At 40.7% G+C, this 24,450-nt stretch overlaps 1 pseudogene; it reads left to right on the top strand.

Moving 5' to 3' along the window:
• Nucleotides 1-9,273: 9,273 nt before the first annotated feature.
• Nucleotides 9,274-10,158, top strand: LOC112657142 (cyclin-dependent kinase 1-like; annotated as a pseudogene).
• The last annotated feature ends 14,292 nt before the right edge of the window (nucleotides 10,159-24,450 follow it).

Here is a 24,450-nt window from a genome sequence, read left to right as displayed (position 1 = left end):
ATTTCCTTTTCCTTATCAATCCCCCTACATTGGGGTTTCTGAACTATAGAACTTTTGACATTTTGGGCCAGCCAATTGTTTGGTGTGGGAAGAGGACTGCCTTGTACATTGTAAGGTGTTGAACAACATCCCTAGCCTCTACCAAAGGCCAGAAATACATCCCAGTGGCACCAAAAATGTCTCCAAATATTGCCAAACATCCCATGGGGTGGAGGTTGTGGGATGGGGAGCATCCAGTTTTCAATCAATGGCCTCAATGGCTCTTTGGCGTCTATCACCACCCAAATAAACTGCTACCAAATAAACTCCAAATAAGCAATTAGCCTGCAAAACAAAGATAGAAGCTCTCCTGAGTATTATCACCTGGGCCTCAAGCTGCTTTCCAACAGCTTTCTGCTTTCCCACTGCTTACTGCCAGGTCATATGGCTTCTGCTCATTCCTGAAGGCCCATTTCAAATATCACTATCTCCTTCTGTAAAGTGTTCCTATCAGCTTGCGTCACCTGTGAACCTTTGCCTTCCTGCCTTATCCTCCAATTCATGGAACAGCACTATTCGTAGTGGCACATGACTGACTACCATTGAACATGTATGTATGTTTGATCCTGCACATGCTGTAATTCATTTTGAGTGAGTGAACATTGATAGAGCATGTATGATGTGTCAGACACCGTGCTGGTGCCATGGGACACAGAGAGACAGGATACGATCTTTATCTTTAAGAAGTTCACAGTCTCATGGGGAAGATGGGCCCAAAAGCTGCAGTCCTCCACAGCTGCTTTTCTTGTCTCCTCTGGGGGAATCCCTAAGGATAAAGGCAAAAATCTAATCTTTCTTTTGTGTCCACCACAGTGCTAAGCACACAGTAGGTGCCCAAAATATTGCAGTGAACTAGAATCAGTGAGGAAATAGAGCTTCTATGAAACCATATCTCCATAAAGGCAATTGATATCTACTGCATTTCCACTGGGCAACTTCTTTTATAAAGTGATGGTAAACAATGACTGTCTTTATTTGGAAAAATAAAAAGATAGCAACCCTATGTAAGTTACCCTTTCTTTTTTTTTTTTTTTTTTTTCCCACTTCTACTCCATGAAATCCAAAAATCTAAGACCTACTGCTTAAATAGAGAAAGTACATAAAGGGAAGGGAGAAGGGGCAAGAAACACATTTAAACAATTTGGAAGTAATGAAGACTTTGCAAAAATAACTATCAACAACAAATAGGCTAGGGAATATGTGGGAAATGTGAACATATACAAAATCAGCAAATTGAAAGAGCCTACATTACCAAGTCTTCGGGGGGAACAGACTAACACTAACATTTTTGAAGTGTTGGAGAACAGAAGGACAAAAAGAATGTGAGAAGACAGATGGAGGTGTTTACCTTCTAAAGCCAGAAATAATAGGAGCCCTAAATGGCCATGGTTTAGGAAGGCTAGCTGTAGCATTTCCAAGAAACAATGGAAAAGAGCTTAAAATGCTTGAACAACAAAGATGAATAGTGGACACAAGCTATAGAGCAGAGACACAGTTTCCAGTTTGAGTCAGGAGACAGAATTCACAAATGTCAAAGCTCAGAGACCCTCAATAAATAGTAGTAGGAGTTATTAGTATTATCATTGACATGTTAAGTTTCCCTGGCCCTGTAACCCTGTCCCTTCTTCTCCTTGGATTTGAACTAGTATCACATGAGGCATTTATACACAGCCTTGAAAAGAACCAAGATGATGACTACAAAAGTTTCCCAAGGACTCTGTCCTTATCATTCACTTGACAAAACTAAGAGTGACCCCAGAAAGAGAAGCACAATCCAAAGCAGCAAATGGAGATCAGGCCAGTCTGTTTCAAAGAGCACCTCTGTCTAGAGTCTCTACAGTTCTAAACCCACTTCAGGACATGCTCCACCTACACTCTCCTTCAACCACACCACAGCCTGGCCCACCCCATGACAGTTCTCCAACAGCAAAATGCATTTTCCTGCTCACCCCGTGCAGCCACCAAAAACTTACAATATGGCGTAAAAGCCAACAAAAGAGCTTCTCCAATGTAGAATTGGTGCCAAAGAGCCAATAGCGCATGTCAGGAAGAGGAGTGGTGACGACTTACATCTGATGGGCTAAGGAGCAGGGTAAGATCATGACCCTCCCCACAGTAGGCACTGGTCAATCTTAGGTGAAAGGGTTCAAAACAAGACCAAGAGACCTTAAGGAAAGACAGCATTTCCTTAGCCAAGTCCAAACTTTGCCCAAATGGTACAAGGCCTTTGACACAGTTACTTCTGGGCCATGGCTTCAGCCTATCCAGCCCTGAGAAAGTTGGAGCATCATGGAAGAGCTACATCCACTGGCCTGAAAAGAAACACAAATCTCAAGGCCAGCCCCAACCAAGAGATGAGAGATGTATCCAGCCACAAGAGAAACTGTCTCTATTGACCAAAATATAGCCAGCCACCAAACAACTTGAAAATGAGAAAATAAGTCGGTCTTTTATAGTCAGGGCAAAGATATGCAAAACCTGCCTAGGGATATTAACATATCTATAGATGGAATATGTCCATTAAAGAAGGAAATCTGGTAAGGCAGTTGTTTTATCAAATTAACAGAGCTTTTTCCTTAGTAGGTGGTAAAATGTACCAGGGGACACTAGTATTTTTTTAAGTGAAATAGAATAGAAAATATAAGAATGCATGACATGTAATAATAATGATAAGCATTATTTCCAAGTGTGTGTGTATGCGTATATACATATGTAGTAGTTTCAGTTTACAATGTATATCTTTACTGTAGGTCACTATCAAATTTTTTTGAAAGTCACTGCTCTCAAGCAAACATCAGTAGAGTCTAGCAAAGTTCTACTCAAATGAATCATTCATATAATTATTATTAATTCAAAATATGCATTGAGCACCTACTATAAGCCAGGTTTACACTGGGCACTGAGACTAAAATGCTAATGGCTACAATTCCACAGTTCTTGCTATATACTTGGCACACTTCTAAGTTCCTTATATCTCCTAATGCATTCATCTCTGTTGCTGCAATGGATTATCTCTACCCAAGGTCACTATAGATTGGGCCCACGTTACTAACTCTCCTGGTCTGAGCTTGTGCTGGCTAGTCCAGTGCAGGCTTATATATCTTGGCTCCTTGAGAAACCTGCCATAAGAGAAAGAATGCACTGCATGGAGTATCCATTCCACTTGGCGTTTGTCACCACACAAATTGAAGGCCTGGCATTCTTTAGATGTCAGTGAGCTCACGGGCTGATAGATCAATATTTGGGGCTGCAAGCCTACAAGTCAGTCCTGGACAGCAGGGACTTCCACAAGGAAATGCCCTGAATAGCTATGTATTCCTGGCTAAGTAACCTTTCTGTGCCTCACTGTCCTCAGTGGTAAAATAGGGACGATGACAATATCTACCTCATAAGGTTGCTGCAAGGATTTAATGAAATAGTATATGTAAAGTGTTTAGCAAATGCCTACCATATGGCAAATGTTAGCTAGTTATTATTTATTGAGCACTTAGTATGAAATTTACCATTCAGAGGAAGAAATATCACATAGACAAGATCAGGACTCTATAATGCTGTGTGGGGCTAGAGGAAGTCAGGGAAAGGGTACTTAGTCAGAAAGGTTTGGAGAGAAGACAGTATCTGGAGATGAGTCTGAAAGATTGAACCAGTGGGTGAAAAACGGGGGAAGGACATTCTATCCAGACAGAGAGAACAACTTGGCAAAGACCCAGAGGATCTTTTGTATCTCCTTCTGCAACACACCTATGGATAATATCATTCAAAGAATCTCCAGCAAAAATTTCTGCAGCACAAGTTTTTCCAAAGCCTTTTCTAGTGTTGGGATATACATGTAATGTGCACAGCTATACGTACTTCTAGGCAGGTAAAAACCTCAGCCCCAAAGAAATTTAAAGGATAAAACATCAGTTCCCAGAAGCATTAAAAATGGAAATTCTCCCATAAGGATGGACATGCGTTAGAAATGTGGTTCTTAAAGTGTTCTTCCCAGACCTGGGACCCTATTAGGAATACATATACTCAGCCTTCCCCAAACCTACCAAATCAGAAATTCAGGAGGTGTGGCCCTACCATGTGTGTTTAAGGACCACTGCTTTGGAGAAACTTGCCAAGGAGGAGACAAAATTAAAAGCAACAGCAGTCCAGGCAGCAGTTCACGTGAAGAACTACGCTCACAATGCCCACTGTCCTACCCCATTTAACACAGCAGCTAAAGAGCTCAGATTCTGTAAACCTATAGCCTGGGGTTTGACCCTCAGCTTTGGTACTTGATGGCTACTACCTCCTTCAACCCCTGCATTCTCATCTACAGGTTCATCTCAGGACTTAGTGACATGTTCCCTGTAAAGCACTTAGCACAGAGCAGTCCTTTGAGAGCCAATACCCTGGAAGAAACTCCAGCAAATCTAATACCTCAAAAGTGTCAGCATCGCTATGGATCTAGTAGCCTTTGGAACAGTGATCTTCAAATTGGGGTACACATACTCTTGGAGATACAAACATATTTGGTTTGGGAGCATGAATTTATGAGGATCAATTCCAAACCCTCAGTTTTCTGGCAGACTCTCCTAAAATTGACCTGCCTGTGTTGGGCGAATCAAGAAGAGTTTTCATTCCCTACCTTCTCTTTCAGGGAAGCCTTCCTCCCTACTACTAAAAGAAAGGCATAGTTCTCACTCATCCCAAACCTTAATATGTTGCATCCTGGAGTATAAACTTCCAGGGCTCCAAACAGAAGGCATAAATAGACATACTGATGTGAATGTCTGTAATGAGCAGGTAACAAATTCATCCGCAAGTGAGCAACTCAAATGATTGGTTACATGTTCTTTCCCCAGTAAAGTGTTTTCCACATAATTCAAGGAGGATCTAACTGAGCTGTCAGCTGACAGATCATCAAAAATAATTTTTGATGATATATCACTATGTGATTTTAATATGTGAGTTGGAAGTCCTCAAATAATTCAAATGCAACAGTATTCCTTATATTTACGTCTACTTATGTGAACATTTTCCATATACTTATGTGAATACTTTCAGCATTTATGTCTTAATAAACAAAAAATAGGATTGTATTTCTAATTGTCTCATTCTACCAATAAGTAATATTTATCTACAGGTTGATGAAATAATTTGTAAAATCCCATCCATTTCATACAGATGCATTTCTAATGTATTTCACTTTTTGGTTTAATAACTATATATAAAAATGCATATTTGTGTTGTTTCTCAACTGTATAGTAATAATAATTATAATGATAATTCATTCCGGAAGAAATGCCTCAATACTGAAAGCCTTTTAGTCACATGAAATGTTTTAAAATGCTATTTCAATTCATATGTATGTTTTTGTTGCAGAGAAGTATGATACTAAAATCAATGAAAAAACTTTCAAGCATAAAAAATATATTACATTAGGATAAAATTCTGTGGGGAAAGTGGAATGAAAATATAAGTCAAGGAGAAAAGAAATGATGTAAAAATATCTGACTACTGAAGAAAAGCTTGTTTGGGTATTTGTAAATGAAACGGAATAGTATCAAATCTCTATGATGTTTAGGCTTTGTTGGAAAATTGAAAAAGAGCAAAGAAATATTTATTTTTAAATGTCAGTATTTACAAAATGCCCCAAATCACAATCTTTGCAACTATATGAAGTTATAATGGGAAACGGTAGATATCAAAACTCACCATCTAGTTGAACCAATTTGGATATTCTAGTTACTTTTTCTATGTAACAAGCTAATCCAAAACTTGGTGACAGGAAGACATCATTGAATTAAGGTTCCCACATAATCCAAGGAGGACCTAAGTGAACTGTCAGCTGGTAGATTAAAATCATTTTTAATTTTTAATGCTCAATTCTAGAGAATGACAGATGATTACCGGAGGGGAGATGGGTGGGCAGATGGGTGAAATAGATGAAGGACATTAAGAGTACACTTATCACTGTACACACTGAGTAAATGTATAGAATTGTTGAATCACTATATTAAAAACCTAAAACTAATATAACACTGTATGTTAACTGCACTGGAATTAAAATTAAAATAAATGAATAAATTACAAGTTTAAAAATAATAATTGTGAATGATGGACCACTATATGATTTTAACATACGATTTAAGAATAGCTCGGATAATTAAAATGTAACAATATTCCTTATAGTCCTCAGATTCCATGGGTCAGGGTTTCAGACAGGCTCCTGCTGGAATGGTTTGTCTCTACTCCACAATGTCTGGGGCCTCTGCTGAGGAAACAAACACCTAAATGACTCAAACACCTAGGAACCAGAAGAGCTAGACCTGGAAAATCCATTTCTAAGTGGCTTCTTCACCTTGTGTCTGGTATCTGGGCTGGGCTGACCAGAGATTGGACTCAGATAGGACTGATGACGACAGTACCTACATATGTGTCCTCTCTGTATGGCTTTGGCTTTTCACAGCATTGAGAGCAAGCATTCCAAAAGAACTAAGTGGAAGTTGCATGGCTTTTTATGACCTAGCCTCTTGTAGGAGTCATGCAATGTCACTTCTGCAGGGCTCAGTTGGTCAAAAACAGTTACCAGATTCAAAGAGAGGAGACACAGATCCCATATCTCAATGGGAGGAGTATCAAAGAACTTGCAGTCATTTTTTAAAACCACCATATTGGTTGAGGAGGGGTTTTTATTTTTATTTTTTGCAACTTACATTCCTAGATAGATGATAAAAGATAACATAAACTCAATTTGAAGTTGAATAGTACAAGTAGGCTGTTGAACTCAAGGTTGGAAGAGATAAAAGAGAGATGTAGCCAAGAAAGCCTTCATCACAAACACCAGCTGAGGGCCTGTAAGCGTACAGCTCAGAAAAAAATGCTAAGAGGACTGCACAAATATTGCAAGACTCAGTATCTATCTCCAATGCTAGTAATGAGTTCAAATCCCAACCTTCTATCCACATACAACATGGCTTTGGGAAATCCTACCTAAGCCTCACTTTGTGTATCAGCAAAATGGAGAGCAAATGCTAGGGTTGTGGTGAGACCTAAACAAAATAGGATGAGAAGGAGGTATCATGGTGCATGGCACTCAGTAAGTGCTTAGTAAATGCTGTGCATTTGTTTATTCATTCAAAGAACCTACACATGTGGGAAAATTGAACGGGCATCAACCATAAAATTGACAGAGAATTAGTATTCCCCAAACATAAGTCAGAGCTCCAAACCTCCCTTACGGGTTCAGTAAGCTTGACTGAAATTTATGGAGTGCAAAGCTTAGAGGGTTTAGACCAATTTTCCTGGAGGAAAATTAGGACAGATTTTTGAAGATCTTCTGATGTCCAGGCTAACTGTCAAGTCTTTTGCCTGTGAAGCTCATCCGGATCATTGTTGCCAACTTGGAAAGATCTATACCATTTCTCATGAGAAGCCAACTATCCCAATCTGGGCTACTTTTTCTAAACATTAGATCTGAATTGATTTATTTTATCCCTAAATGCATTGGGCCACAGTCTTCCTGAATGGATTAAGTCAGACCTTCTACTTTTAGCAGTTGGCTCATTCAGTCCATTTCCCTACTATAAATACCTACCTGCACTTGTTTTACAGTAGAACTCTTTTGTCATCTGATTGTCCCAGTCTAGATTAGAGAGGAGAGGTAAGAGAGAATGCAAAATGGGATAGAGGACAGAGAAAGAGGGACTGCATTGCTCTAGGCTGCTCACTGGCTATTTTCACAGACCCCAAGGTCCATAGGTGACCGAATGTGGGAGAAAGCTAAGAGCTTCTAGCCCTTTTCTACATATTTCCTTGAGAAGTTGGCAGCTGTTGGCAACTTGGTCGAGTCACTCAGTCTCTGTCATATTATCTACTGGAAGTTTCCTTTTCCCAGTTTCATATCTCAGTCCCCCTGTTCAGAGCATATGGATACTGACCCCAGCTTCCAGGGCAGATCAAGAGAAGTTTTTTTTAATGCATGGTCTTAAGGCCCTCAAGTGAAAATAAATTTTCATAGAATCTCATACCCATCTCCTTGGAGTCCCAAAGAAGGAGTCACTGAGTTTCCACCAAATACTGATCTAACCCCTAATGAAGTCAAAGCATTTAAAGGAAATAGTTCAGGCCAGAGTCAGATGAAGGAGAGGGTCCACTGGGAAGCTACCTGGTGTGCCAATACATAAGGAAAGGTATGCTCATCTATCACCAAGGTGCTAGTACACCACTGGAAATTTAAGGCAATGGAAGAAAAAACATAATATCAAAACTTCTTAGAAAAAGTAGAAGGAATACCATAAAACAATCCTGGAGATGTGACTAAAACCTAGGAGCCATACTTTGGGTTGTAAATATTTGTCATTTTAGGGCAGCCAGGATCTAAATGTTCTCCCTATGTTGAGGTCTCGACCAGTGTCCTCCCTCTCCATTCCTCCCCTTACTATCCCAGTTTTCAGCTGTTCCTCCAAATTAAAGTTAAACAAATATTTGATTTGAACAAAAAAATTGATTGAAGGGGGCAGGAAATTATCACAGCCCACCAAGATTCCCATGTGTCTCCATCTGGATACTTCCCCCAAGGATCTAAGAGGGTTATAAAACACACTTGTCCACCTGCATTCAGGCACCAAAGGACCACTGTAATTCAATAGCAGCCAATGGGAAGTAGAGTCCCCTGGCCTCTTCAAGATGCATGAAATGCAGATGTGTCTCAAATAATAAAAAAGTGAAAAGTATTCATTAAAGATTTTCAAAAACAATTCATGCATGATGACCAAGTGGGGTTTATCTCAGGAACACAAGGTTGAAATTATAACCAATGGGATCGCCTGGGTAGCTCAGTCAATTGAGCATCCAACTCTTAATTTTGGCTCAGGTCATGATCTCAAGTTCATGGGATTGGGTCCTGCATCAGGCTCCACACTCAGTGTGGAGTCTGTTTGTTCCTCTCCCTCTACCCCTCCCCTGGCTCTCTCTCTCTCTCAAATAAATAAATAAATTTTTAAAATATTGTTAAAAAATCAATCAATATATGTAATTCATCATATTAACAAAATGAAAAATAAAAATTGACCATCTCAATAGACTCAGAAAGATTAATAGAAAATGATTCATAATAAAAATTCTCAGGGCTCTCAGAAGTTTAAGAAAGAATGACATAAGCAAGGTAGCTGCCATGCCTGCCTCCACTACAACTCTGACCTCCCTAACCCTACCACCACAGAATAATAAGCCAGGATTCACCACATCTATTGGGTAACTATGGAATATTATACCAAAATATAGAAAATTGGGGAAAATACCTATGGAGTTATATGTAAGGGTAGACATAAAACTATAGGTCAAGTGGTAGCCATGAAGAAAATGAGACTAGAAAATAAAGAGGAAGAAGTTCTTAGTACCACAATTCAGGAAATTTCTCTATTAAAGGAACTTTGTCATTCAAATATAGTCAGTCTTCAAGGTGTGCTTATACAGGATTCAAGGTTATATCGCATCTTTGAATTCCTTAGATTTTAGGAGATAACTTGGATTCTATCCCTCCTGGTCAGTTCGTGGATTCTTCAGTAAACACTTATTCATGCCAAATCAGACAAGGGATGTTGTTTTGTCACTCTGGAAGAGCTCTTCACAGAGACTTAAGATCTCAATATCTATTAACAACAAAGGAACAACTAAATTGGCTGCTTTGGACCTTGCCAAAGATTTTGGAATATCTAATAGAGTATATATCATAAGTAATAACACTCCGTCATGGATCTGCAGAAGTATTGCTGGGGTCAGCTCATAAGTCCTGTTGACATTTGGAGTACAGATGCTATATTTGCATAATTATCAACTAATAAGCCACTTATCTGTGGAGATTTAGAAATTGATCAGTTCTTCAGGATTCTCGGAGCTTTGGACACCCCCAATAATGAGTGTGGCTAGAAGTAGAATCTTTATAAGACTTGTAAGAGTACCTTTCCCAAGTGGAAGCCAGGAAGCCTCACATCCCATGTCAAAAACTTTGTTGACAATGGCTTGGATTTGCTTTCAAAAATGTCAGCACATTGGCAGGTTAATCCCACCAAACAAGTTTCTGGCAAAATTACACTGAATCATCCATATTTTAGTGATTTGGACAATCAGATTGAGAAGATGTAGCTTTCTGACAAAAAGTCCCCACATGCTGTCTCGAGAACAGATAGTTATATTTGTTCTGCTACCTCTATTTTTGTCTTGTGTGCTCTCTTCTCTGTTGTAAAACTTGAGCTGCACTTCATCATCTAATTTCAAAAGTGTAACTTAAAAATGTAAATATTGTTCTATATCAATTTAAATATAGTAATTCTTTGTATGAGTGTAGATCTCACTGTAACAAGTATTTGTTACTATAATAAAACTGTAAATCTAGTATTAATGACAGGAATTGGGAGGGGCTGTTTTTAAACCTCTCAGTAAATTAAGAGCAGAAGACAACTTCCTCAACCTGATAAAGAGCATCTCTGGAAAACCCACAGCTAGCATCATACTCATAGTGAATGACTGAATGGCTTTCCCCTTAAGATAAAAAATAAGGCAAGAATATCTGCTCTCACCATTTTATTCAACATTATACTAAAAAACCTAGCCAGTTTAATAAGGCAGCCGAATAAATAAAAGGCATGCAGATTTGAAAAGAAGTAAAACTGTCTTTGTCACAGATGACATGATTGCCTATGCGGAAAATCCTAAAATACCTGCAAAAGAGCTGATTTTAGCAAGGACACAGGATACAAGGCCTATATTAGAAAAAAAAGAATTTTTATATTCTAGAAACAAAGAATTAGAAATTGAAATAAAACAGATACCATTCATTTAAAAGAAACAATACTGTATTAGTTCTCAATTGGTACATAACAAATTACCAAATTAGCAGCTTGAAACAACAAACATTTATTATCTCACATAGTTTCTGAGTGTCGGGAATCTAGGAGCAGTTTTAGGGGGGTAGCATGGCTCAGCGTCTCTCAAGAGGTTGCCATCAAGATGACAACTAAGACTGCACTCATTGAAGCTTTGACTGGGGCTGGGGGATCTACTTCCAAGATCACTCATTCACATCTTGCTGGTAGAGGCCTCAATTTCTCCTTTATGAAGGTCTTATTTCTTCGCCACATGGAACCTTCCTGTAGAGTTGCTCCCATGTCTTCCAGGGTAAGCAATACAAGAGAGAGCAAAGAGGGAGCTGTAATGCCTTTTATTACTTAGTCTCAGAGGTGGTAATCCATCACTTCTGCCATAGAAACATTGGTCATGTAGATCAACCCTGGTACAAAGCGTGTGTGTGTAAGGGGGTACTATACAAGGGCACAAATACCAGGAGGGAAGGAGTATTTCAGGCCAATCTGGAGGCTGGCTACCACAAATACCACTTACAATAGCATCAAAAGACATAAAACACTTGTGGATAAATTTAACAAAATATGTGCTAAACCCTGTTACACTGAAATGACAAAATAATTACTGAAAAATCTAAAGAAGACATAAATAAGTAAAGATGTATACAATGTTTATGGATTCAAAGACTCAATATTACTAAGATGTCAATACTGCCCAAGGTATTGAGACTCAATATAATCTCACAATGCCACCGGGCTTTTTTCTTAATAGAAATTGACAAACTGATAGTGAAATTTGTATATAAATGTTAAGGACTTAAAATAGCCAAAACAACTTTGAAAAGAAGAACAAAGTTGGAGGAGTTAGACTACCTCCTACACTACATCCGAAAATAGTGTAAGAACTACACTATTTTAAGATTTACCATAAAGCTACAATAATAAAGACAGTGTGCTATTAACATAGGATAGACATATAGATCAATAGAACAGAACAAAGAGCCCAGAAATAAGCCCACTCATATATGGTCAATTAATTTTTGACAAAAATGCCAAAGAAATCCAATGGGAAAAAATTTTCAACAAATGTTGCTAGGACGATTGACTATCCCAGGAAGAAAATAACCTTGAACATTTGCCTTATACTATAAACAGGAATTACCTTAATATTGATCACTGGCCTAAATATAAATGCTTAACTATAAACTTCTAGAAGAAAACAGAGGAGGAAAATGTTAAAACCTTAGTGTAGGCAAATAATTCTTAGACAATAACAAAAAGCACCTATTCCAGAAGGGGAAAATTGATAAATTGGACTATATCAAAATTAAAGCGTTCTATTCTTTGAAATACAGTATTAAAAGCAAATAAACAAGCAAAAAAAGAAAATACAAGCCATAAACAGAAAAAAAATATATGTATAATACATATATCTGTTAAAAGGCTTGTATTTAGAGTATATTTAAAAACTCTTTTTAAAAAGCTTCTATAGGGATCCCTGGGTGGCGCAGCGGTTTGGCGCCTGCCCTTGGCCCAGGGCGCGATCCTGGAGACCCGGGATCGAATCCCACATCGGGCTCCCGGTGCATGGAGCCTGCTTCTCCCTCTTCCTGTGTCTCTGCCTCTCTCTCTCTCTGTATGACTATCATAAATAAAATAAAAAAATATAAAAAAAAGAGTTTAAAAAGCTTCTATAGCTCAAGAGTAAAATATTAACTCAAAAATAGGCCAAAGAGGGGGGCACCTGGGTGCCTCAGTTAGTTAAGTGTCCACCTCTTAGTTTCATCTCAGTTCTTAATCTCAGGATCATGAGCTGAGGCCCCACAATGAACTCTACGCTGGGCATGGAGGCTACTTTAAAAAAAAAAAAAAAAAAAGCAAACATTTGAACAGACACTTCACAAAAGAAAAACTATAAATGGCATATATACAAATGAAAAGTATGCTCAACATCATTGTCATCAGGAAAATGCAAATTTAAACCTCCAGATACTCCTACTACCCACTAGAATAGCTAAAATTAAAAAGAGAAACCATATCAAGTGTTGGCAAGGATGTAAAACAACTGGAAACCTCATATTGTGTTGGTAGAAATAAAAAAGAATACAGCACTTTGGAAAAATTCAGCGATTTCTTATACAGTTAAATATTCACATACTATATGACCCAGAAATCCCCTAGGTATTTACACAAGAAGAATTAGAACCTAGGTCTATACAAAGACTTCCTGCAAGTGTTCATAACTTGCTCATGATAACTTTTATTCATAATAACTCAAAACTGACACAATCTGTAAGTCCATCAAAAAAGTGGTAAATTGTGCTACATCCCTACAACAGAAAATGCTGTTTTAGAAAAGAACAAAATATTGACATAAAAAAGATCAAGAGGAGAGGACTGACTACAAAAGGCTGGTGGGGAGTTCAATGGACATGTTCCATGTCTTGACTGTAGGGCAATTGTGTGGGTGCATATATTCAATAAATAAAATTTATTAAACTGTACACTTAAAATAAGTGCATTTTATTAATATCTAAGTTATAACTTAATAAAAGTAATTAAAACATTCTAAATGAAATATATTCATATAGTTAAGAAACTTCAACTAGACATCGAAAAACTCAGTCATCTTTCATCAAATGTCTAGACTTCCAGATACCCTCTCTCCCTACTCAAAGGTAACACTATTCCCAGTGATTTTATGCATTATTCAAAAATTGTCTATGCGCATAATCCTCTACACTGGTATTTGTATATGGATATTTATATAGGTATGTCACACAAATGTGCACATATACTTTGTTTACATACAAGTAGACATCTTTTCTATTATAGCATGTTTTTTGGTGCCTGCAGTTCCCATGGATGGTCTCTTCCTTGCACATTGACAGAGTTCCATCTTGAACCTAACTAACACTTCCTCCAAAGTCATAGGAGCCTGCTCAGTTTACAGGGAGATGCAGCCAGAAGCAGGATTTAAGGCCCTGGAACAACTCCAACCAATACAGGATGGGTTTGGTCAATAAATGTCCCAAACTTCCCTCTTGCCAAAAGACAGACAATTCTGGGAGAAATTCTGGGAGGCAGGCATTCCATGCATTTTTCAAAGGTCTGGATTTAGGCTTCCCTTACCTATAGCAGCAACTTAATAATACACCTTTTTTTTTTTTTTAATTTTCTATGTCACTGTCTTCACATTGTCATTCATTTTTTTTGTGGGTTTACTTCCCAAATAAACTACCTGCACCCAAGTCTTTGTCTGAGGCTTTCAAGAGACCCAAAACCAAGACATGCACACACCTTATTTTTTCACACAATGTATCTTATAGGATGTACAATGTCAGCCTATATGATCTGTCCTATTACATCTCCTGGCTCCATAGTACTCCACTTCATGGTATGCCATGGTTTTTATAACTGTATCCCTCATCAGTGGATGTTTTAGTTGTTTATATTCTTTTGCTATTGTATACAATATATGTTTTTTTAAAAGATCCCTATGCACACATCTTTACAAGATAAATTTCTAGAAATAGAATGGATAAGGCAAAGGGTAGTCATGGTAGTCTTTAAATAAGAAGCATCCCTGATATGACTGAACTATAAAATCTTACCTGTACACACAGTTTTTTAGTCATAAATCCAATGTGTGATGATGTGCAGTTGTCCCTATCAGAGCTGGTGCTAGGCTACATCCCTATACCCTATGGCTCCTTCTACTCAATTCTCTAGTCCTCTTTTCTATGGGACCCACTGCCATCTTGCTGTGACCTCAAACAAATCAGGAAGAGGCCCTGAGTTAGAGAGAACACAAGCTAAAATAGAAAGAAATGGCAACAGAGAGTGAACAAATTGATTACCAGAACACTAATTGATTACCAGAAACCAAGGGGTTGGATAAGGTAGTTCTCTTATCAGTTTGCTCAGTTGTAAAATGAAGGGGTAGACCTAAATTATTCTCTCTAAATCTCTTCTGTTTAATATTCCAAATTTCTGTCACCCAAGCAGTTTGTAGAAAGGGCCACCTTATACTCATATCAGGTATTGAATCAGCCCCAATGGAATAATTCCACGGTGTCAGTCCAGCCACAATTAAAAAAAAAAAAAAAAAAAAACTCTTGGAACCACTGGCAGATGCTAGAAAGTACTGTGTAAGCTAAGGATCACCTTAGATCACAACAGAGACTCAAATACCTCAAGAACAAATGCAAACAGGGAAGTCTTTTTTCTCGGTTGGGAGTAGAGATCTACAGATCATATTTTGGGAATAATGTTTTAACCCCATGAACAGCTGGAGCACATGCTTTAGAGTCAGAAGGACCTGAGCTTAAATCTGAGTTCTAGGATGCCTGAGTGGCTCAGTCAGTAAAGTGGCCCACTCTTGATTTTGGCTCAGTTCATGATCTCAAGGTTGTGAGATAGAGCCCCTTGTCAGACTTTGTGCTGGGCATGGAACCTGCTTGAGATTCTCTCTCTCCCTCTCAAAAAAATATTAATAATAATAATAATTTTTTTAACTCAAGTTCCTCTGTACATACATATGGCCTGGAACTAGTAATTCTGTAGAAATAAGATAAATAAGCCATTTAGTGAGACTGCAGTAAGAACTAGAAGAGGAGATAGTGAATTTATGTCTTATGCTGAGTGGTAGCTTCCAAAGACAGTGGTAATGGAGTCAGTTAAAGCTTCCAAAGACAGTGGTAATGGAGTCAGTTGAAGTGGTTGACTTTAATTTGGGAGCCAGGTTAACCTATATCACACACACAAACACACATTTTTAAGAGACAAATACTTGCAATGGATTGAGTGTTTGTCCCCCTTATTCATATGTTAAATTCTACCTCCAATGTGATAGTATCAAGAGGTGGGGCATTTGGAAAGGTCATAAGGAGGGGAATCCTAATGTATGGGATTAGTACCCTTATAAAAAAGACCCCAGAGAGCTCCCTCACCCTGCTACCACGTAAGGATGTGTCAAGCAGACAGCCATCTATGAGCCAAGAAATGAATCTCACCAGACACAGAAACTGCCAGCACCTTTATCTTGGACTTCCAGGTACCTTGATCTTGGACTTCCCAGCCTCTAGAACTGTGCAAAATAAGTTTTTGTTTATAAGCTGCTGAGTCTATGATACTTTTGTTATAGCAGCCCACACAGACTAAGACAATACAAATGCTATACACTAATCTTTCACCACTTAACTATTCTGTTGCTATGAACATTTAATCATTTCCAAACTTTTATAAATGAGTCAATGAATATCTCTATATACTCATCTTTGACATCATTACTTAATAAGTCCTAAATAGATGTTAGGCAACCAGGACTTTTAGGTGGGGTGGTGCGGGCAGCTAGATTTTCATTGCATGAGACACAAGTCAACCTCACATTCATCCAAAAACATTTACTGAGTTTCTAGATGCCACACATTACCCAAGCACACTTCATATCATCTTACAGTGCTTCCCAGAATGGGTACAGGCATACCTCCGTCTATAGAATGAATGTGGTTTTCTGGTGTAAATTGAATTCTTATGAAATGGGAGAGAAGAGACAAGAGCTGAGGTTTAAATATGACTATGTCTCAGCCCACCATAGACCAGGAGGTGAAAGGAAACTCTTCAGAGAAGTGAGAGAAGAGAATAGAAGAGTCTAGAATACAAAGGACCCCAAACCGAATGTGGAGCATCCTGTTTCCTCCCATCATCAGAACATGAGTCCAGCCACCTGGGTGCAGTTTCACCATAATTTATTCAACACATCAACTATTTACCGAGCATCAATTACAGCCACTAATAACTCAGCTGTCATTCACTGAGGCAGAATAATGTAGAGGTTAGAAATGCAGACTCTACCTTTAAAAGAATGAAGTTAGTCTATATAAAATGACCCATAGGGATAATAAGTAACAAAATTAGGGTAAACAACAGTGTGTAGCAAAGGTGCAAAAGGTATGTATAAAGAAGAGGGGATATAAATGCTTGTTTATGCATAGCCTATCACAAAAAAACTGGTGAAAATAGCACTACTTCTGGCCATGGTAGAGTACTAGGGACTCTATCCAACCAGGTTTACCTTACTTCCTTAAATAGCTCTAAAGAAAACAGAATTAAACAATGGCTTTAAAACACTGAGCGGCAGACAGCATGTGAATAGTCACCAATGGCTGGGAGCAGGGAGAGGGAGGAGGCAAGTCCTACACTGTCCTGGCTTACTGCTAGCAGGTCATTTCTGGCCACTGATCAGGGAGGAAGACCCAAGGCAAAGCCTGATGGTCTCCCTGAGTTCAGGAAACCAAGATGGCTTTCAGGGTGGCAAAGCAGACTGGTGGGGAAGAGTATCAGAGAAAAGAGAGCTCCAGCAATCGCAGAGAGGTCCCTTCTAGTTGTGGCCTGAGTACTTACCAGCAATCATGTGTGAAGCCACCAGAAGCTGGGAAGACCCACCACAAAGCAGTAAGCCCAACAATGTCCATACTTCACATGGGGCTGGAGATGGTTTATGCTCCACCAGCTAGAATGGAAAGACCTCATAGTCCACGGGGCATAAGGTAAAAGCCTCAGAAGTGGGGACACATTGGCCCTAGACTGAAAACTACCATGACCAGCATAGTGAAACATAAAAGTAGGGCTTCTGGGTGGATGATTGGGAGCAGAAAGGGGGAGATTGGGGCTCAGAGTCAAGGCTTGAAGTATACTACTTATTCACTGTACATCTTTTTGCACTATTTCAATTTTTTACTGTAAGTATTCCCTTTTTAAAAACTTTTTAAAAGAGGAAGTCTCTGGAGTCAGCCTGTCAGGGTGAGGATCTGACTCCACCTCTTATGAGCTGTATAAAACCCAGCAAGTTGCTCAACCACTCCAAACTTTCATGTTCTCATCGGTGGGATAGATTTCTTTGGGTCATTATGAACATAAATTGAAATGTTTATATAGAAACTAGCAGCACCTCGCACTTCTGTGTAAATATTGGTTTTACCTCCCTGTGATCCACGCCTGCCTCACTCACTCATGTGACCCTGATGCCATTCCCCAGCCCTGAGAAGGGACAGTTTACTATGGCATTAGGTGGTGAGTCCCTTGGGAGGTGATTAGGTCACCAGGAGGAGCCCTCATGAATAGAAGCAATGACCTTATAAAAGGGACCCCAGAGAACTCTCTCACCCAGTCAGTCATGTGTGGTAACAGTGGGAAGGTGCCATCTATGAACCCAGAAGCAGGTCCCACCAAACACTGAATCTGTTGGTACCTTGATCTTCGGCTTCTCAGCCTCCAGAACTAGGACTGTAAGAAATACAATCCAGTTATTTCAGTGACCTATCATCACATTTCAAGTCCCTAAAACAGCAAGCAATTGCTCTAATGAGAGTGGTATGGAGACTTTTGCTGAAAATCCTGGGAAGAGATGCTAGTTTTTCAATGGGTTGCTCAGTGAATAGACTGAAGCTGCCAGTGGTCATTTTTAATGACCCTTTAATGCCACCCTTTAATGGTGGCACCCTAAGACCCAGATTGGGAGTGGAACCCAGGCAAGGGGTAGCAGAGCCTAGAGATGGAGACAGATGTGGTCCTAATGATGTCATTTGAGTACTGGGATCCAGCCATGCCTAAAGCCAGTTTCTGTTACTAAAACTAGAAGAGGCCTGACAAATTCAGGAGGGACTATCATTATTCAATTCATTCAACAAGCACTGAGCCCACATGAAGTGCCAGAAACTTTGCCTGGAGCTAGGCATTCCAACATGAGGCCCAATCCCAGGAAGTTTATAGTCTAATGGAGGAGACCCTTATGCAAAGCAACAACTGCTGGGCTAGAGATATTCCCAGGATGCTCTACGTGAGGCACATCTAGAGCATTCTGGGCGGGGGGGGGGGGGGGGGGGGGGGAGCAGGCTAGATATCCAGAAAGCCTCATATGATGCCCAAACTGAGGCTCAGTGAATGCTGAAGAAGTGGCCAGGAAAAAAATAGATAAGAGCATTCTAGACAGACATGAGCAAAAGCAGATATGCTTACGGGAGAAAGACAGACAGGAGGAGCAGGGGAGAGAGGTGTGGCTAAAGAAGTAAGCAAGGAAAAACATCACAAAACACTTTTTATGTCATGCCCTAGCACAAGGCCTTTGTATCCTAACCATTACAGCGTACCATTCAAAGACTTATGTCAAGGGAGAAATATAATCAGATTTTTTTGTGGGGATAGATAAAAAAGCATGACAGGGTAGGGGAGACCAATCAGGAGGATGTGGGAGAAATCCATGCTTGGAATTATGAGGGACTGGATGAAGAAATTATTAGTGAAAGAATGAATTTGAGGAGAAAAAACTGACTGGACCTAATGCTGATCATGTATTTCAGTTTCGAACATTAAAATAGGAATAATAGTTAACATTTTAGAGTCCTTCCTTCCCACCGAGTCCTGTTCTGAATGTTTTACACAAATTTACCCATCTAATCCCACCACATGAGGTAGATATCATTAGGATTTCTCATTTCATTGATGGATTGAGCCACCGCAAGGTGAAGTAACTTGCCTGAGGTCACACTCTAGCAGGTGGTGTAACTACAACCTTAATGGTGGCACCCTAAGACCCAAGCCTGTGCTGCTGACCACTACAATCTGCCACCTTGCACACGCACACTGTTTAAAGGGTAGATGAGCAAGAAGAAGAGCTGGCCATGGAAAACAAAAATGACTAAGGAGGCAGAGGCCAGCATCACAGAAATAAGGAAGGTTGATGCTTCTTTCTTATTTCAATAGTAATTAAATACTCAGTTATGTAATTGGAGGAAGTTTAGCTGGGACAAAAAAAAAAAAAAGGAAGTACCTCTGCACATAGTACCTCCTTTATTTTTCATGGTCTTGTAAAATGGGTGTGCTCATGGCTCCAGCCTTTAGATGCAAACATTGAGAGAGATCAGGGGACTCCCCAATGTCACACACTGGTAAGTGACCCAGACAGTTCTCAGTCCTGGAGATGACCTCCGTTCTATGCTCGGCTCCCTGGAGTGCCATCTGGGTACCTGGGGCTGTAGCAGATTGGGAAGGGCACACAAGGATGGTCACAACCCTGCTCCCAGTAGGTCTGTAATCTTGTTACTCCAATGAGGCTATAATAAGTAAAGACAAATAAGGCAACATGAAGGTGTACTAGGGAAGTCGTACAGACTCTGGGCACCTAGAGCAGGTGAGGAGGCATCATGAAGCTGGTGGACAGCTGGTTGGATTTTTGAAGGATGGGTTGAGTATAAAAATAAGGGGATATGGGGCATTTCCAGGGGCAGAGCCCTCACCTGGGTTCTCTGTCAGTGGCAGACACCTGCTGTTTCCACCTGTGCAGCATCTCTGTTTTTGTCCTTCTATTTTCCCTTGAGGAACAAAGTAGTTTGGAGGGCTGGCCTCGCTTCTGCCTCAGATCCCATCAGGGATAACTGGAGACCAGCCTGGCCAATCCCTGGGTTTCATTTCCCTCAACCCAGCGATTGGCTCTGGACCCAATCCAACCCAATGAGACTCAATCTCAGGTGTGTGCTGGAATATTAGAAAGGAAAAACTCCCTGGGATGGCTGGCTCTAGGAATGTTTTTAGCCTGGAGAAGCTGGGGGCCATGCCATAGAGGGGCCTGTCTGGGAGTGAAACCCACACTGAAAAAAAAGGGACAGGAGAAGGAGAGACATCTGATGTTTGAGTTCCTGGATCTAGCCATGCCTGCAAACATCCCCAGAATTTCCAGTAACTTCATCTATTAAGTTTCCTTTATTTATGCCCATTTGAGTTGGAGTTTCTGTCACCAGCAAGGGAAAGGGGTTTGACAGAACCTCAGAGATGGCTGTTAAGCTCCAGGGAATCCTAAGCCAGTGTCCCTGCCTTCCTCAAAGGAAAGGAGTTCAGGAGGGAGTATGGCAAGGTAAGGTCCATAAGAGAAGGGCTCTGGGCTTCTGTGAAGGTTGAGATAAGCACAGACCTTGGAGAAGTGGCTCTAGTTTCAATCATATCTCAAAAGGTGGATAACTTTTTACCAACTAGCATCTGAGAAAGCACAGCACAGCAGGAAAAGGACTGCCTCACACATGAAGGCACAGACATAGAAGAATCCAGGGTGTGTTCAGAGCACAGCATAAGGTCAAACCTGGCTGGAGGAGATGATGAGGGGCATTTGTGAAAGGGGAGGTAGCAAAGGTGCCCTGGAAGGCCTCAAGAGCCAAGAGGTGTATATTGTATATTTGGGGATGATTGGAGACAGAGAAATGACAGTTTCTTGGGATCAGAGACATGTTCCCCTCCAAGGCATCTAGAAATGTTTGGATCCCAGGGACACTAGAGCAGACTCTCCGGATATCATAAAGCAGGGAAAGAGCTAAGTGTCCGGGTAAGAGATGAAAGAGGGGACTTTGCCCCACTCTGCTGGGCAAGAGACCATCTCCTGTCCTTTGATCTTGGATCCCTTCCTCCCTGCTCCAGCGGATGAGATGGCTCCTGGCCCAGGCCCCTGCTCCGAGAGGAGCTTCCAACCCCGGGGCCCCCTTGAGGACGCCTCAGCCCTAGGGAGGGGGGGAACCGGCTGAGTTTCCTGGCGGCCCCCGGTTCCCCTCAGCGGTTCCCCTCAGCCTCCCCTGCAGTGCCTCACAGCAACCACCGACTAGGGGATGTGTCCCTGCTGCTTGAGTTAATTACAGTAATTATACCTGCTCCCTCTTCGGCTCTGCTTCCCTTTGTTCCCGGTTTCCTGCCCGCTCATTTGCAAATCTAATCGCTCTGTGGATTGATTTTTTTTTTTCTTTAAAGAGAGAACGGGATGGAGAGACAAAGATAGGGAGCAGAGAATGTGGGAGAGAAAAAGTGGGGGTGGGAGTGGGCTGGGGAGGGGGTTGGGGGACAGATGGAGGGACAGTGGTGGAAAAGCAGATAGGACTGGCAGAGAAAGGACTGGGACAGCCAACCCAGGGCACCTCTGTTCTGTAGGGTCACCTGAGTCACCTGCCGAGGCCTCCAAAGGCAGCATAGTCCTCAGGCCTTTCCACAAGCTCCTCAATTTCTCCCCAGACCAGGGTGGTCTGACACAAATTACAGGAAGCTATGAGGGCCCCAAGTTCAAACAATACCAATAGGTATCTCTGCTCTTTAAGTATTGCTTTCCCCAAGGATTTGTGGGACCTTGACTCATCCGGGACACCTGTCCGACACTTACTTTAGTGTCAGGCAGCTGAGAGGAACCAGTGTGGACTCAAGTAGGGAGCAGGAAGAAAACAGAAACTACTCTGAGGGAAATCTGAGAAATGGGTGGTTGATCTTTCCCCTCTCATCCAAACCCATCCTAGGGACCCTCAGGAAACATCCTAGCCCAAGGATTTTTTTAAACATACTCTGGGTTTCCATGGGGAATCCTCAGGAAGTGAGAATGAACAAGTGGGCATATGTATCCCCCAAACCCCTTTCTGTGGCCTTTATCCAGTTCATATATTGGGCTCCACCTAAACTTTTATTTGGAAATAATACAAATTCATTTTTTTCCTCTCTCTTTTAAATAGGCTCCATGCCCAACATGGAGCTCTATCTCATGACCCAGAAATCAAGTTGCATGCTCTACCAACTGAGCCAGCCAGGCACCCTGGAAACATTACAAATTTAAGAGGAGAAAAATCCTCCCTCTTCTAAGGGATTAGAAAACAACTGACCTGATCCAAACTTCTCATCTGTCAGATAGGGGAAACTGAGGCTCAAATGGATTAAGTGGCCTATCCTATATCACACAACAGTTAGATCACAGGTCTCTTGACTCCCGGTTGAAAGAGATTTCCACAACCCCGTGCTTCTGGTCAGGGTGCCAGGGGGATGCTGAGATTTTGCCAAAGCTCCTGGGTCTTCTTGGGCCCATTTGGAATGAGGTTGATGGCATCATTCTGCCAGAAGTCCTTGGTGAATCTGAGAATCCGCACTCCTCAGTCCTCTCCATGAGCCCTATAGATGGAGTGTTTTCAAAAAAACAGCTGCAAGTATATTTACAATCCCATGTGCCCTTCCCAGAACCTTGCCACCACTACCACCCCACCAAGAGATAGAAGCTATTTCTTCTCCTCTTGATCTTGGAAGGGCCTTTCTGATTGGCACAAAGAACCAAATATGGCAGAAATGATGCTGCATAACTTCCCAAGTTAAGTTAGAATTAAGGCAATAATGCTTCTACCTGGCTCTATCTTTTGGGAAGGTCACCATTGAAGCCTGCTCACCATGCAGTGAGAAAGCCCAAGCTACAAGGAGAGACCACATGTATATGTTCCCACAATATCCACTGTCAGACATGAGAGCAAGCAAACCTTCTAGCCCCCAGGCATTTAGTCACCGTTAGCCTCTGAGTCTCCCAGCTAAGGCCGCAACATTGTGGAACAGAAACAAATCATCCCCCACTGTGCCTTGTCCAAAGTCCTGACCAGCAGTATCTGTGAATCTGTGAGCATAACAGTTATTTCATGTCACTAAGCTCTGGGGTATTTTGAGACGTGGTAATGGATAGCTAGAATGAGTGGTATCCAGAAGCTCAAGCAAATATTCCCCATGTGAAGTTAGATTCAGTGAGCAAGTGGTCAATAGCCAGGGCTCCCAAGAATAGACTTGATGCATTTCCCCTAGCATTTCTAATTAATTCACAAGAGAAGTTCAGAGTTCAGGTCATTTTAGAGACAGAAGTGGGAATGAGAGTGGGTGTTAACTCCCCACACTAGATACAGCCAATGTTTACTAAGTACCTTCCATGAGTCAGACACAGAACAGAGTCCCCGCCCTCAAGGAGCACAGTATAATTGGGGAGGCAGACAATCCACACTCAAAAGTAATTATAATGCAATAAGTTAAGTTGCTATTTAAAATAAAAGTACTTTGGTAGTACTTTGGAAACAGTCAAGAATATCGGCCTCTAATGTTTCCTATCCTGGGATGGTTCATGGTCCACTCAGAGGTATAAAAGTTACTTACCTCATGGTTCTCAGCTCTTGGAACTGAAATCCCTTAATCTAGTCTTTGGTATGAAAGGCCTGTGGTGCACCCTTCCTTAAGTAGAGTCAAGGGTTTAATAAATGTTTTTTCACATTTTATATAACACTGTAGAAGAATGTTAGTTGTCCCCCAATACTCATTCTCCCATTCTCCAGAATAACAGGACTCTTGACTTTTTGCTGGGTTTCCTGAATACCTTGAATAAGGATTGTCTCTCAGCCACCCCCGCACCATAGCCTGTACGTGGCTATGTGACTGATGAGATGTAGAGTAGGTGATTTATGAAACTCCCTGCATCTCTAAGAGAGGGAATGTGCCTACTTGACACCATTTCTACCTCTTTCCTAGCTGTAATGAGGACATAGTATTAAACCATTTTGTATGATACAATGAGAGAAATACCTTAGACAAACTAAAACTTGGATCCTTTTCACCTTGTAACCCCAATCTAGCTGTCACAGACAGTGTCACATAGGCAAAAAAAAAAAAAAAAAAAAAAACGTCTTAAGACACTATTATTTAAGGGGTCCTTATTACTAAATCAAAAGTCCACTAACTCAAACTATTAGCTCTCTATTTATTC

This window comes from Canis lupus, chromosome 8 (assembly GCF_003254725.2).
Source record: "Canis lupus dingo isolate Sandy chromosome 8, ASM325472v2, whole genome shotgun sequence".
NCBI lineage: Eukaryota > Metazoa > Chordata > Mammalia > Carnivora > Canidae > Canis > Canis lupus.
Note: the sequence above shows the minus strand (reverse complement) of the source record. Positions and strands in the feature narration are given on the sequence as shown.